The following is a 12,460-nucleotide window of genomic DNA, read 5'->3' as shown; positions in this document are numbered from 1 at the left end:
CTCCTTATCCATGTCCTGTCCCTTGAAGACGAAGAGTCCCGGCTCCATGGTTGGTGTCGGAGTCCCGGCTCAGCGTATCATGTCCTGTGTTTGAGTATTAGATCAGGTCCCCGGTGTTCCAAGTCCCAAGTGTTCAAGTCGTGGCCGGGGCGTTCCTCCTCTCCAAGTAGTGGCCGGTGCGTTCCTCATCTCCAAGTCCTGGCCGTGGCGTTCTGTGTTCCTCCAAGTCTCCAAGTCCAACGTCTGTGTTCCGAGTTCTGGCTGTGATTCCCGATCTCCAAGTCCTGACCCCCCAGACACTGAGTCCCAGCCTAGTCCCGGGCCTGAGCCCTCGTCCATTACGCCTGTCCTCGTTTCCTCTTTGCTCTGCTTGATTTCCCTGTTCTATCCTTGCGTCACAGTTCTACTTGGAAAGAGTAATAATCTCTATTATACGGGACCGTGCAAAGTTCAATTAAGATATAGTCCACTGTCCTGTTCTCATCAATTTTCTGCATAGCTCTTCATAACAGCTGATTCAAGTTTGTGAGAGAGGATTCCCCACGGCAATCCATGCTTACGGACACTTTTATACTCGTCACCTTTCCAGATTGTGACAGATTCTGTCCTTCATCCCAGTATCTTTCCCAGCACCGATATTTGGCTTGCCACCTGTACTTGCGCGGCTTCTTAAATGAATGCCCATTGGCCACTTTTCAGAGCTCCGGTAGCAAATTCTTGCTTAAAGGCAGTACTGATATCTCTTATTTAAAACGAGAGCTTCGCGGGCTTTCTTCCATTGTGCGGGGTCTTTCAGCGGTGGCAACTGAGCTCGACGAACTAAGTAAAAATGCAGAATGGTTAAACGGAGAGCCCATTGTCGGGAGTAGGCCAGTGGCGAGAGTAGAAGTGACAGGCTATGGCTTTTTCAGGCTTCTGCGAAAGCGGGCTTCGGCGAGATGGTGGACTTTTTTTTGGTTTTCTGCGCAATTTTAGAGGAATAGAGAGCGTGTTGATAGGCTCAGTCTTTTGCTCTGAGTGTTAGATGTGGGAATCCCAGGAATCTTTCAGTCTCCCACAACGCAACATTTACGCCAGGTGCACCGCGCTACAGCTCCTGACAGACCGTGTTAGCGATCTGAAGCTGCGGTTTATTAGGGAGAGTTAACAGCAGATACAGAGGAGCAACATGCAGTTAGTCGCCCGGAGGCTGCATGGTCGGAGAAGCAGAGGGAACAGCTCAGAAAACAGAGAGCACCCCTGTGACTATCACCCTCGGAAATCGTTACCCTGGTTTGGAAGCAGTTGAGGGGTATGACTTGACAGAGGATGACCACGGCGATCGGGTCTGTGACACAATGCCTGGTTCCATGGTGCGGAAGGGAAAGATGAAGATGAGGAATGCAGTAATAATAGGGGTTTCCATAGTCAGGGAAGAGACAGGAGGTTCTGTCAGCCTGATAGAGGTACCTGCATGGTTTGTTGCCTCCCATGTACCAGGGTATGGGATGGCTAGGATCGGGTGTGAAGTATTGTGAAGGCAGAGGGTGAACATCCAGATGTTCTGGTACACTTTGGTACGAATGACATAGGTAGAAAAAGGGAGGACGTCCTGAAGAGCGAATTCAGGGAAATGGTTAGGAAGCTGAAAGGCAGTGATCTGAGTATTGCTACATATGCCACATACTAGCGAGTGCAAGAATAGCATGTTCAGTCGTATTAATGTGTGGCTGAGAGACTGATGTATGCAGCGGGGCTTCAGATTGCTGAATTACTGGGGCGTCTTCTGGGGAAGTATGACCCGTACAAAGAGGACGGACTACACCTGAACCCAAAGGCGTCCAATGTCGTAGCAGACACATTTAATAGAGCTGTTAGAAAGCGTTTAAAATAATTTGACCGGTGGTTGGGAAACGACTGATAGCGTCGAGGAAGGGGAGAACAGAAGTAAATCAAAGAATACAGAATAAATCAGCATAAAGAATAAAATGGACGATCTTGAAATTCAGCTACAGGTTGGCAAATATCACGTTGTGCCCATCGCTGAAAATTAACTAAACAATGGCTGCCATTGGGAGCTTGAAGTCTTGGGTTACACGGTGTATCGGAAAGATAGGTTAGTAGGCAGAGGGGGTGTTGTGGCTCTAAGTATAAGAAATCGTATTAAATCATTATAAAGAGATGGCATAGTATTGGAAGGTGTTGAGACTCTATGTATTCAGTACAGAAATGGCAAACGTAAAAAGTCCCTAACGGCCGTTGTATACAGCCCTCCAAACAACATATGGGATGTTAATTTCACTTTACAACAGGAGATAGAAAAGGCGTGTCAGAAAGGCAATGCCACGATAATCGTTGGGGATTTTGACATGGAAGTCTATTGGAAAAGTCAAGTTAGTACTGGACCTCGAGGGAGGATTTGTAGAAGGTTCAAGGGAGGGCTTTTTAGAACAGCCTGCTGTTGAGCCCACGAGGAATTCGGCTGTGTTGGATTGGGTGTTGTGCAATGAGCTGGAGGTTATAAGAAAGCTTAAAGTTAAGAAACTCTTAGGGAACAGAGATCACAACTTGTTCGAGTTCACACTGAAATTTGAGAGGGAAAAAATAAAATCCAATTAGTCATTATTTCAGTGGTATAAAAGTAATTACAATGGCACGAGGGGAATTGGTCGAAGTTGACTCCAAGGAGTCATCTGCAGGAAAGAGAGCAGAGCAGCATTGGGTGGGATTTCAGCGGAAAAAAGAGGGAAGTGCAAGACAGATGTTTTCCAAATAAGAAGAACTTTTCGAAGGTACGAAGGACACCACGGTGGCTGTGTTGCCCTTAAGGCATGTTTACCTTTATTGCAATTTTGCTTTAGTAATTCGTTTGTAATTATTTTCTATTTAAAGTTGAGGTTTAATACTACGTTGCAGTTGTTGAAGGGAAATTCAATGCCTGTGATATATAGCGGCATGCGATGACGTCACAACCGGATTCGCCACGTCTTGTGGGTAAATAACGGTTTGGAGAAAAGGGAAGGCGGCGGCTTGACTGTGCAGGATCAGCGCGAGAAAAGTTCCATTTCTACGCACTAAGAAACATCATAGAAGCAACGCCGTAAGTTCATAAGACAATCGATATATTGAAGTTAAAATGTTAAACGCTGAGTCTGTTAAAAGTAATGACGCTTGATAAAGTTTATGTTCTTGTGCTATTGAAAGCGTTGCTCGAAAGCTTGTGTTGAAGTGTATTTAAAGTTGATGGCGTAGGTAGATTCTGACTTTTTCTTGTACTTTAATGAGACTTTAATGTAATATAGTTTTATGTGGTTTTACTTTTGCAAGTATTTGTGATGTAGTTGTGATGCCAAGATGGAAACGGATACTGTATATATATTGTATTGTTTTATCAACTGTTTTCACCATACGTTAATGTGGATGAGTGAACAGTAAATGGTTAATTTTACTGCGATCTTGCCTTCATTGACTACGGTTTATATCCGTGTTTAGTTCAGAGTTTCTGCACCTGCAGGAGAACACTGCAGTGGTTGACAAGTGAAGTCAAAGCCAAAGAAAAGGCGAAAGGGAGGGCATACAAGGACATCAGAGGCAGTGGGAATATAGAAGATTGGAAAGCTTTTAAAAAACTGCAAAAGGAAACTACGAAGGCCATTAGGAAGGAAGCGATAAATTATTATAGGAAGCAAGTAAATAGGAACAAAGAAGATACTAAAAGAATTTTTCAAGTATTTAAAGTGTAAAGGACAGTTGAAGGTAGATATAGGGCCAATACAAAATAACGCTGGAGATGTTGTGATGAGAGATGCAGAGATGGCAGAGGAACTGAATGCGTATTTTGCATCAGTCTTCCCAGCGGAAGACGTCGGTAGAATGCAAGGCATTCGAGAGTGTCATGGAAGTGAAGTTTATGCAGTGCAAATTAAGACTGAGAGGGTGCTCAAGCAGCTTAATGGACTTATGGTGGATAATTCTGCTAGACCTGATAGAATGCACCCTCAGGTTCTGAAGGAAGTAGCTCCAGAGATAGTGGAGGCATTAACAATGATCTTTCCAGAATCGACAGATTCTAGCATTGATCGGAGGACTAGAAAATTATAAAGGTTACTCCTCTATTTAAAAAGGGTGGGAGACAGCAGAAAGGAATCTATAGTCCTGTTAGCCTGATATCAGCGGTTGCGATGTTGTTGGAATCGATTTTTAGAAATGTGATTGCGGAGTACCTGGAGGTACAAGACAAGATAGGCCAAAGCCAGCATGGTTTCCTGAAAGGAAAATCCTGCCTGACAAACCTGCTGCAATTATTTGATGAAATTACAAGTAGCGTAGATCCAATAGACATGGTCTACCACAGGGGTTAGTGTGGGGTCTGCTGCTTTTTCCGATGTATGTCAATGATTTGGACTACGGTATTAATAGCTTTGTGGCCAAGTATGCCGATGTTACAATGGTAGGTGGAGGAGCGGATTGTATTCAAGAAACAGAGCCTGCAGACAGACTTAGATCGTTTAGGTGAATGGACAATGAAGGGGCAAATGAAATACCATGTTGGAAAGTTCATGGTCATGCACTTTGGGGGAAGAATTAACCAGGCAGACTAGAATTTAGATTGAGATATCTCAAAATGCAGAGATGTAAAGGGACTTGGGAGTCCTTGTACAAGATGCCCTAACGGTTAACCTCCAGGTTGAATTGATTGTGAAGAAGGCGAACGCAATGCTGACATTCATTTCTGGAGGTATATAATATAACAGCAGGGATGTGATTTTGAGGCTCTGAAAGGCACTCATGGGACCAGACGGAGTACCGTACACAGTTTTGGGCTCCTTATTTTAGAAAAGATATACTGACATTGGAGATGGTGCAGAGAAGATTCACAGGAATGATTCCAGGAATGAAATGGGTATCGCATGAGCAACGTTTGACAGCTCTTGGGCTGTATTCACTGGAGCTCAGGAGAATGAGGGGTATCTCAAAGAAACAATCCGAATGTTATAAGGCTTGAACAGATTCGACATGGTAATGTCATTTCTCATGCTGGGGGATTCTAATACCAGAGGTCACGACTTCAGGATTGAAGGTCGTCCAGTTAGAACTGAGATGAGGAGAAATTACTTCAGTCAGCGGGTGATATATCTGTCGAATTTGTTACCACGAGAGGCTGTGGAGTCCTAGTGATCGGGTGTACTTAAAGCAGAGATAGGCAGGTTCTTGATTAGCCAGGGCATCAAAGGTATGGGGAGAAGTCAGGGGAAACGGGAGGACTGGAAGAATTGCATCAGCCCATGATTGTAAGGCGGAGGAGACTCGATGAGCTGAGTACTCTACTTCTGCTCCTTTATCTTATGGACTTACGGTCTCAGCAATAAATGGTGGAGCAGATCCCATCGTCAAAATGGCCAGAATCTGCTCCTATATCTTATGGTGTTATAGTCTTATGGCTGATTGGCTTGAGCTACATCCTCTTTATCGCCTACCTGTGACCCCTTTTGTCCTCTTGCTGCTTGAATATTTGCCTGAATGACGACTTGCTTGGGTAGATTTCCCATCGCGAATCATTCATTGGCTTCGTTCACCCACTTCACTTTGCATCACAAATACCTTCGACCATTCCCCTCATAAGTACTGTTTTTATTTCAACATTCAAGTAGAAGTGCCGAATGTCATATCTTAATATTAACTGTCAGGATTTTTGTACTCCTATCTTTCTTATTCATCTCTCATCCGCTGAGAAGAAAACACTCAAAGAGCCGGTTGTCATTTCCTTGAATCGGCAAGTCACAAAAGCAGACCAATTCAGCAAGCAAATGTGAAGTGCTGTTAATATTTTCTAAAATGCGTTTCATAAAGTGTTCATTGCCAACACACTTCACCGTCGTTTTAACCCAGTAGAATTGTTGGCCAGCACTGTAGAATACCTTGCTTGCAAAATGAATAGAGCTTTCTAAAAATGATAGACAGGCGTGTGAGTGCACGACATTGTCAAACCTTCTTCTGGCTATTGTTTCTTAATGCACTCTGTGGAAAAACAAATTTCAGAAACAGTGGTTACAATAAATGTACATTTCAATATGTATGCCTATTGGAGCACCCATTCATGCATGAATATTACACATTTTAGTCAATATTATTTTGAAATGTGTGCTTACTGTTCTCTCACCGTAACCCTATCAATGCCTTAATTGTTAATTAACTTAATTGAAACAAAAGGAGAAAAAGGACCAGGTCAAAGAATGATGTTTAATAAGTATTATAATTTTGCGGCCAAATACCTAAGTGACTCGATAGCAATATTACAAGAAGAAAACAAGAAATAAGTGATCTTAGCAGCGTCCGTACTATATTTACAAATCGGAATGCAGGTGGGATGGCAGTGAGTTCCCAGTGCCCATCTTTGTACTTTGCACTTTGTGGATGGAACGTACAGATGAAGGATTGAAATAACATTTTTTTTTTATTCACAGCGTACACTTTCTGCATGATGATGAGAGGTGTCATTTTTTCCCAACCGAAATATTACCTCTGCCTGTGGACGAATCTCTATCGACGATTCTATACGAAGAAGTTTTCCCCAGAGTGGTGTTATACACGTCTGTAATGAACACAACGTGAAGTTTTTGTACAGCAAGTTTCAGCTTTACTGTAACACTTATCCAACAGGCTGGTATATGTCTAGGGGAAAAGGAGATCCAACCACTCACCAACCCCAACTCCCGTACACGCAGGGGCTGTGGGAATCAAGGTTATGCCGCGCGTACACACACAATATCAAACTCACACCAGATACCGTTACGGAATACACTTTAAAGAGTTTACTAAAATTAAAAGAGTACTAGACAATACAATATAAATGAAAGAAAAGAAAAAACAAAAGGCGCCGAACTTATCAATGTCCAAACCACTTCGTGCACAACCTTTGGAGCTCAATTATTGAAGTCACCATTCGACCCCCTCTGAACTCCTCCACTCGCAGCTCAGGACCATCCGAAGTGGTCAACCAAGCACATCTATCTTAGTCTCTTCTCCTCGGGGTACCTCCTAGCCTCGGACCCCGGCTTGAGGTCCGTTCCTCGCCCAGTTTACAGTCTCTCGTCCTCTCTCTCTCTCCCCCTCGCGCCGATCTCCCAAACGCCCCCCAACAATCGTTTACAGACTCAGAAGAAAGAACAAAATTATTCCCAATTGGTTAACAAAGGAATACAATTATCCTTATCACTAAATTGTAACCCGAACAATGTTCCTGCACTCTTTCACAACAAGAAAAAACATTCCTACTTTTAACAAAACAAAGAAGCCATTCTGAGTAACATACACAGTGACAATGAAAAGAAGATATCCCCTTTACACTCTCCCCCACCAAACAAAAGTCATGTCCTCATGGCATTACCAGAATTCCCCAAAGCTTCTTGCAACACACAAAACCCAACCCAGGTGCAGAAAGCAGCGACATAACTACCCAGAGCAGTAGAAATCACACCCGGTTCTCCTGGTACCAGATATGTCAACCGCTCCGGGGGCGCCTACTTCTCTGAGATCTCCGTACCCCTTCTGCTAACCCTTCCGCAACACTGGGCTCCCTCTTCACCTGCGAACCCACTGCCTCGGCCACCCCAGGTCTACCTGACAGACCCTCACCCCCTCCCTCACGGGGTTCCCCCCTCACCTGAGAACCCTCCGGCTCACGCTCGGGTTCCACACTCTCTCCCCCCAACGCTGATTGCCTCTCCATCTGACAATCAACACCTTCCCTCCTCTCACCCAACTGAGTATGGGAAGGGCCAGGAGCCTCCTCTTCTGGTACTGGAGCGCCAGCGGATGGGAACAGGGGCCACTCATCTGAGTCGTCATCTTCCGAATCGGTATCCATTCCTGGGCTAGGGACCCGTCACCGCTCTTCAGCAGCGGCCTCTTCCCTCGCTCCGCACCCTCGCAGAGTCCTTGTACTAGGCGCAACCTCCCACTGTGGCTCCTTGTCCACCCGCACCGCTTGGCCAGGGGCAGCAGGTGATTCCGATGGAGTACCTTGAGAGGCCCATTCCCATTCTCAGGTTTCACCCGGTAAACTGGTAGATTCGGCATCTGGCTCTCTATTACATAGGGGCTGGCCGCCCATCGATCTGCCAACTTGTGCTTACCAGGGAGTCCTAAATTCCGTAAAAGGACCCGGTCGCCCGGCAATAATTGGACAAACATCACCTTTTGGTCATACCGCATCTTATTCCTCTGATTATGTTTGGTAGCCGCCGCCTCGGCCAACTCGTATGCCCTCTGCAACTCCAATCTCACCGATAGGTACACAACGTACGGGTAATCACCCTCGCTCACACCCCAAATCTGCAGGGCGTCAAATGGGGTTACGGGCAAATGCTTTAGATATTGGTTGTAGAACGACCGGTACAATAAGGTCACCTGCAATACCGTATCAAGAACGGCTTTCGCGTAAACTGCCTCTATATGTAGACCACACTGGCACGGGGTCCTACAACCCCATCCGGAATAGAGGCGTGGGCACCCGGTGGTCCCCTGGCTGATCTCAGGGAACGTGTTCCTCCAGAGGCCCCATTCCGTTCCCTCACTGAGCCTCTCCTAAGTTTCCCGACATCTCTCCCTTCTTAGTCGCAGGGGGGCTTGCCCTCCACGGGACTCTTTGTCTCTCACAATCCCACCTAAAGTGTCCCTCCTCTCCACAGCTATAGCACACCCTTGGCCGCCCACAGTCCCGCCTGAAATGCCCCTCTATTCCACAGTTAAAGCACACGCTGCCTGCCGCCCCTTCTCTCCCAGGATGGCTCCCGCTCCCAAGCCACTGCACTGGTCGCCACCGGGAGTGGGTATCTCCCCTGTCCTTCCCCTCCAGAGGGGGGTCCCTACTCTCCTGGTGGTTTTCAGTCCTCCACCCTGCCACCACTCCCTGTATCGCTGAGGATCGCTCCCGTAGGCCCGAGCCCCTTTTCCGCCCCAACGCTCTCTCTTCCTCCCGCACCTCTCTGATTAGTTGCCCGAAGGATGGAGGGGGGCACTTCCTATAAGCCTGCCGGATAATGCACGCCACCTTGTCCTCCTCCAGAGAGCCACTGAACATTTGACTCATCCTCACGCTAGCCACGTCAGGCGCCTTCACTAACCCCCGGCGCCGCAACCCCGTAATCATCCCCTCCATCCGAAATATGTACTCGGAGAACTTTTCCCCTCTCCGTTGTTCCAGGCGTTGAAAATCTGCTAAAAGCAGCCAGGGTTCCCCTGACAAACCAAACGCTCCCACCAAAACTTCTGTGCATTCCTCCACTGAAGCTCCAGGCTTTTCAGCTTTCAACTCCCGGACTATTCTGGCTGCCAAACCCCTCAAACTTCCCACCAATCGCTGCCTCTTCTCCTCCTCCGAGCCTGGCCACTCCTCTAACATCAAAGACGTATGCACGATCCAGGTCTCATAGTCCACCTCCACGTCTGGAGTAGGCTTGGTTCCGGAGAACACCCACAGCTTCAGTCGTGGCTTCTCGGCCACTCCCACCAGGGAGTTAAGTGCGGCTGCCAGCTCCGAGGCTTCCCCCCCTACCTGGGGGGCGGGGCCTAGTCACGCCTCCCTCCTCCGACCACCCTTTACTATTGCCGGGCACCTCTCTGGGGTCCACCTCTAGCTCCCGCTCCTCCTCCGGTGTCTCCTCATCCTCATCCTCCGAGAGAGTGTGGAGACCCCACGGCCCCGCCTCCCCCGGAACACTGACCGTCCCTGGCAGTCCATACGTCATGACGTCAGCACTCGGACGAACCAACACCCAGCTAGACTCCACCTCTTTACCACACCGTCCAGCTACCAATTCTACCTGCCCAATACCTTTTTACCAAACTTAACACCCGCACTAACGCGTCTCCCGAAACTGGAAAATCCACTCCGCTCACTACACAGGCATACTGCACCGGTACATCTTCCAACTCGCACCAGTTAACAAACTTATCCCTGTCCATCTCCGCTCTGCTGCCTGCGCGATTCCACAGCCCCTGACAATCTAATCCGGTACGAGCTCCCCACAAATGTAACACTTATCCAACAGGCTGGTATATGTCTAGGGTAAAAGGAGATCCAGCCACTCACCAACCCCACCTCCCGTACACGCAGGGGCTGTGGGAATCAAGGTTATGCCGCGCGTACACACACAATATCAAACTCACACCTGATACCGTTACGGAATACAGTTTAAAGAGTTTACTAAAACTAAAAGAGTACCAGACAATACAATATATATGAAAGAAAAGAAAAAGCAAAAGGCGCCAAACTTATCAAAGTCCAAACCACTTCGTGCACAACCGTTGGAGCTCAATTATTGAAGTCACCATTCGACCCCCTCCGAACTCCTCCACTCGCAGCTCAGGACTATCCGAAGTGGTCAACGAAACACATCTATCTTCGTCTTCTCTCTTCGGGGTACCTCAAAGCCTCGGACCCCCGCTTGAGGTCTGTTCCTCGACAGTTTACAGTCTCACGTCCTCTCTCTCTCCCCCTCGCGCCGATCTCCCAAAAGCCCGCCAACAATAGTTTACAGACTCAGAAGAAAGAACAACATTAATCCCAATTGGTTAACAAACGAATACAATACTCCTCATCAGTAAATTTTAACCCAAACAAGCTTCCAGCACTCTCCCGCAACAAAAAAATAATTCTTACTTTTAACAAAACAAAGAAGCCATTCTGAGTAACATACACAGTAACAATGAAAAAGAAGATACCACGTATATACTACGATCTTGAAGGGGGACCGGAGACAAGACGTTGGAGGATACTGAAACCCGGCGGAAACTTTTGGCTCGTGATGGGATGATCCATGTGAATAAGCATTCCGATCTCTGAAAAGGGCACTGACGCAGGCCCTGGTGTTGGCTTTTGCCGATCCCCAAAAGCCATATGTGCTGCACACGGATGCCAGCCGAGAGGGTCTAGGGCTATGTTTCTAGCTTGGGGTGCGAGAGGTCCTTTGTTCAAATCCCGGATGAGCCCCCAAAATGTAACACTTATCCAACAGGCTGGTATATGTCCAGGGGAAAAGGAGATCCAGCCACTCACCAAACCCACCTCCCGTACACGCAGGGGCTGTGGGAATCAAGGATATGCCGAGCGTACACACACAGTATCAAACTCGCACCAGATACCATTACGGAATACACTTTAAAGAGTTTACTAAAACTAAAAGAGTACTAGACAATACAATATATATGAAAGAACAGAATAAGCAAAATGCGCCAAATTTATCAAAGTCCAAACCACTCCGTGCACAAACGTTGGAGCTCAATTATTGAAGTCACCATTCGACCCCCTCCGAACTCTTCGACTCGCAGCTCAGGACCATCTGAAGTGGTCAACCAAGCACATCTATCTTCGTCTCCACTCCTCGGGGTACCTCTTAGCCTCGGACCCCAGCTTGAGGTCCGTCCTCGCCCAGTTTACAGTCTCACGTCCTCTCTCTCTCTCCCCCTCGCGCCGATCTCCCAAAAGCCCGCCAACAATAGTTTACAAACTCAGAAGAAAGAACAACATTAATCCCAATTGGTTAACTAAGGAATACAATTCTCCTTATCAGTAAATTTTAACCCAGACAAGCTTCCAGCACTCTCTCGCAACAAAAAAAACATTCCTACTTTTAACAAAACAAAGAAGCCATTCTGAGTAACTTACACAGTAACAATGAAAAAGAAGATACCCCCTTTACATTACCATGATTAAAAGTAACATGTAAGTTTCGAATCAACTATAATACCCAACATTTTGACAGTTGGAGGGGGCATATGACATCAAGAATGAAGAAGGTTATAAACACAGTTCAGATCATCAGGAAACCAGCCTCCCATCTATGTAGTCTGTATACACTTGCCATCACTGTCTCCTCTGATCTGAGCGGGTGCACACCCACGTGGTAACTGAAGCACTCCCGCACACGTTGTTAATATAATTTTAAAATCTATGCAAATGTAATTATGAAATACCCTGCAATTAATTGTGTTGATACATACAATCCATATGTTTTCCAAATAATAAACGTACCACAATCATTACTGCCGAACATTTTAGAGCTTCAATGTATTTACATTCCCAGTGTTTCAAGTTACAATGCTGTTAGAATTTGTAACGGTAATCTCAGAATAGAACTCGTTAGATCATTGTTAATAAACCGCCAATCCATACATTATCCTTTTACGAGACATGGCAAAGTATCCTGCTTGGAGCAATTGTTGGTCCGTGCTGCTGTTCAAAATTAAGCAGGGAACGTCACTTCCATCCCGCTAAGAAAAGCAACCAGCCTAATCAAGGGCATATCTTCTTCGAAGACTGATGAAGGGTCACGACCCGAAAAGTTGTTATACTTCTCGACACAACAGGGGTTTGCAACATTTTTATGACATGGACTCCCACTATTAACATAGATTGCGGGCCCCTGTCAGAGATGGCGCTTGACCTGCTGAGTCCCTCCAGCATTTTGTGTTTGTTACT

Source organism: Hemitrygon akajei, chromosome 17 (assembly GCF_048418815.1).
Source record: "Hemitrygon akajei chromosome 17, sHemAka1.3, whole genome shotgun sequence".
In the NCBI taxonomy this organism is placed as follows: Eukaryota; Metazoa; Chordata; class Chondrichthyes; order Myliobatiformes; family Dasyatidae; genus Hemitrygon; species Hemitrygon akajei.
This window is presented reverse-complemented; position numbering follows the sequence as displayed.